The sequence below is a fragment of the Lolium perenne genome, chromosome 6 (assembly GCF_019359855.2).
Source record: "Lolium perenne isolate Kyuss_39 chromosome 6, Kyuss_2.0, whole genome shotgun sequence".
In the NCBI taxonomy this organism is placed as follows: Eukaryota; Viridiplantae; Streptophyta; class Magnoliopsida; order Poales; family Poaceae; genus Lolium; species Lolium perenne.
The window spans coordinates 199,790,516-199,795,009 of NC_067249.2; the positions used below are offsets into that span (position 1 = coordinate 199,790,516).

At 45.7% G+C, this 4,494-nt stretch overlaps 1 pseudogene; it reads right to left on the minus strand.

The window, feature by feature from the left end:
• Positions 1-1,134: 1,134 nt before the first annotated feature.
• LOC127310111 (thioredoxin reductase NTRA-like) lies at positions 1,135-4,138 on the minus strand (annotated as a pseudogene).
• Between the last annotated feature and the right edge of the window lie 356 nt (positions 4,139-4,494).

Below are 4,494 nucleotides of genomic sequence, written 5' to 3' on the forward strand. Positions count from 1 at the left end.
ATAATATAATCAAAACCATTTGAGGTCATCCATGCTAGGTGTGTTGCCTCGGATGATCTCCCTGATCTCACACCCGCAATAAAGACTATGCATATATGTAGTTCCTTGAGAAAGCAATGATGTGAAAAAATGGCGAGATAACGCCCTCTTGAATTAAGCTTTAGCAATAACAGATCACCAACAGACATTGCGACTTCGCAAAGAACAAAAGTATTATAATTTTATACATAACTATTAAGAGTTTCTTTGAATTCAGAAATTCGGGGGTAAAAAAGATATTTCACAGAAATTTTGGTGATCTCATCTCTAAAGCAAAAGGCCCTTTAATGAGATGATTACTGGCAATTGTTACAGGGATATGTTCTGCTATAAATTTTGGGGATATCATCTCTAAATCAAAGGGTCGTCCATATTCGTCGCAGGGATCTGTACCTAGAAATGAATCGGAGAAGGAGAAGGCTCAGCTGTGGGCACTGACATGCTCTTCGTCCTCGCCAGGACATGCTACTGTTTCTGGGCCTACCAGCAGGGAATGGCGCTGCCGTGGTGCTCACCCTGGACATTCATCCTTGGACGATGGGACATATCGACAGATCATATTTTTGTAACACCTACATATCTGAATCGTAAAAGGAGACTCATTATGCTTAAAACCATGACATAAAAGAGAAACTCCAACCAAAACAAAAGCTCACTTCCAAGAAAAAACTGAAATCACAGTAACTGTTGCGTCAACCCTACTCCTCTATCGGCAACATTATTATAAGAAAATATATATTAATTTTGAAAGTTAACTTGTGGAGCAACCGAAAATTACGTACCATCAGAGAACATTGAAATTAGGAAGTACATCATTGTGGTAGATGTGAGGAGAATAAGTTATTACTGTTAAGATTCTAACTAATTTTTATTCTTTAAAATTGATTGTGCCGTAATTACCGTTGAGATGGAATAACAAACTACCTACCTTGATTGATGTACAATCCAAATATGGCAGCTAACTCTTCCAGCAGATGTTTTACCATAATAACAGACATAATGTCAAACCAAGCACCATGGACCTTTAAATAAAAGCACAATCATCAATTGGTTAACCTCATGGAAAAGATCAATTTTTAAAATAAGGTTACCTAATTAGCTCGTCTGATATATATGAACTCCTAGGGCACTTATAAGCATCAACACGGGGATGAGTTTTTTTTCCAACGCAGTTACAGTCAACACCAATCTTCTTGCATTGCCACTGAAAAGAATATTATGAATATATAAGATCATACCATAAAATCAGAGCTTTGGTGTAATGACTAATATAGATCGCACTGCCAGGAACACCAAATATGGACCATGGTAGCACAATGTCATTCGCTGGACATGCAGAGTACTACATTGGGCTTGTCCTCTTAACCTTCGGACCAAAGACAGACTAATTTAGGAACCATAATACATTAACACCATTTTGTTTTCTGCAGAATTATGAGATTACTCTAGATTAAGGAAAGACATATATTGACATATATTTTACTTATTATCCATACAAACATGGTCTATGTACACGAACACCATATCATTATTACCCAGTGCTCCTTGGGAGATTGTCACACCAGTCATAAACAACCAACTCCTCCATGATTCTACTACATAATATTATACCTTCAACGCACATGAAAATGACATAAAAGGTATTATAGACTAATGACAATGGGATTAAAAAATATTTAAGCTTTTCTAGCACATAGATAACTAATACTGCTAAGCTATAATACGAGCATAGTTTCAATGGGCAAAGAAGATCGATTAAAATATAAGTGTTCATAGGTAGACCTTTTATTTTCAGATGCACTGCCTGGTAGACAACACAACCGAACTGAACCGTAGGTATGTGAGTTGCAAGTCTCTCTTATGTATCCATTCTCTAAAAGAAATAGATAGATAACGGGGCATGTAGGGACATGAACATCTGGTGCTGATCAAAGAACAACAGGAGTGCTCTAGTACTTTTAGGTTGACATGCACACGAAATGTGCATATTTTCTTCAACAGACCTACATATATCCGAGAGAGATACAAAGTAGGTATCAGGCTCGGCAAGCAAAAAAAAGCTGCCAATAAATAATTGGCTGCCACATTGAAGAACTTGGGTGAGATGTAGCACTCAGCTAGATGAACTATATGGCTTGTAAATGAAACAGTGCACTGTCATATTCATGCCTTGTAGTTATCGCATGGAGATATTCAGATTTATCAACAAAGACGGTATATTTGCTCAATAACAACCATGTAAATGTGTACTGTGGCAGCAAACCTCCTCACATTTCATCTTCAGCAGAAAAACATGTGGTATGGCATGGAGAACAATATCTCTTTTAACACCATCGTGATGCTTTTCCATGAGCTTCCTCGTCTGACAGTTGGCAGCAGCCGTGTCAGCGGGTCCATAACAATCATACTGTTATCAGCACTGAAAATGCATAAATTCTTGGTTCCATCGTATGCCCTTCATTTATCTTGTTAAAAAATACTGCAGGCATCTCAATTTCTAACTTATAAATTTTGTGAAGAAGCAAAAAAAAATCTTTTGGAAGCGTACTCTGTCATCCAAATATCCCATTCCACAGTAAGAAAATTAAATTCCACAATAAACACTAATAGGTACTTCTCTTTCAAAAACTCAAACTGAAATCTGCATAGTGAAGTTGAGAAAGGGGCCTCTGGTGAGACATTTGTGCATTATTCTTTTCAATGTTGGAGAATCGTGGCCACATCAAGGCTTGTGAATAGTGGCATTAAGAGCACACCGATTTACAAAATCAACACTCTATCAACCTACGACAAAACCATCTTTAGTCTCTGTCGGTCTTGCTCTGTAGAATATACAACAACAACTAATTCAGTATCATGATTGTATACTGCTGGAGCTCACTGTACAAATGGGGAAAAACATGATGCAGCAAAGAGCTTAATTCTATATTTTAACCAAATGGCACACCCATGATTGGCACTGATTTCTAGTCGTAATTATAATGCAGTATCATCAAGGCAACTTAGACATAATAAAGGCCTGATTTCTGATCAACAAAAACAGAAGCTAAGGGTTCAATATAGCTTAGTACATACCTGATCCAGCGACAGTAATGGCCTGGCGGTACTTCTTGTCCTGAACATCCCCGGCAGCGAAGACCCCCTTGACACTGTTGTGCGTGGAGCCCGGCTTGGTGGCCACGTAGCCCTCGGACTCGAGCTCGAGCTGTGAACCGAGAAACTTGGTCGCTGGCTCGTGCCCGATGGCGAAGAAGAGCCCTGCCACCTGGAAGTCGGACACCTCGCCGCTGACCAGGTTCTTCACCTTGACGCCCGCCAAGGGGCCACCGTTCGAGCCGCCGTAGGCCTCGACGACCTCGGAGTACCAGATGACCTGGATTTTGGGGTTGGAGAGAGCGTGGGCCTGCATGATCTTGGAGGCGTGGAAGGCGTCGTGGCGGTGGATGATGTAGACGCGCGAGCCGTACTTGGTGAGAAAGTTGGCCTCCTCCATGGCTGAGTCCCCGCCGCCGACGACGGCGATGAGCTTGTTCCGGAAGATGGGCGCGGCGCCGTCGCCCACGCGCAAGCGGAGATCCCTCGGTTCCAGAACGCGTTGGAGCCGGCGAAATGGAGGCGGCGCGCGATGGCGCCCGTGGCGACGACGACGGAGTCGGCGTGGACGACGGTGTCGTCGGAGGAGACGCGGAAGGGGCAGGCGGAGAAGTCGATGGAGGTGATGGTCTTGGAGAAGAAGTTGGTCCCGAAGCTCACGGACTGGGCACGACAGCGGTCCATGAGGTCGATGCCGAGGATGCCGTCGGGGAAGCCCGGGAAGTTCTCGACATCGGTGGCGGTGGTGAGCTGGCCTCCCGCGGCGATGTCGTTGGCGAACCAGCCCTCGAAGAGCACGGGCCTGAGCTCGGTGCCGTGTGCGCGGCCGGCCCGCTGCCGATGATGCAGACGCGTGCGCAGCGGTGCCCGCTGCGGCCTCCTCCGTCCCGTTGGCGGCGGCGGCGGTGGCGGCGAAGGGGCGGGACCTCCGGAGCAGCGCGGCGAGCTTGGAGCAGAGGCGCATCAAGGCCGGCTGAAGGGGCGACGGCGGCGGCAGCCGAGGATTTGGGTGTAATGGGGAGAGGCACCGCCGGCCGGCGGCAGAAACGGAGCAGGGAGCATCCGCCCACGGGCAAGTCGCCCACCACGGCGACGGCGACCAGCAGGAGGAACCTCCCCACCAGTCGGTCCTCCATCGATTGCAGCATGAGCACGGGGATAATCGGGGAGGCAATGGACTGAGAGAGGGAGGAGGAATTTGCTTCGGGCGTTGTGAGGATGAATAAAGAGAGAGGGGAAATCTGGAGTTCTCAAGAGAGACCACGTGTGAAGATAACATGCAAAGTTGTGGTGCTACGTGTAGGCAATAAATCTGCCGACAACAACTGGACAACGCAGAGGCTGGTATAATGCCAAAGTCAC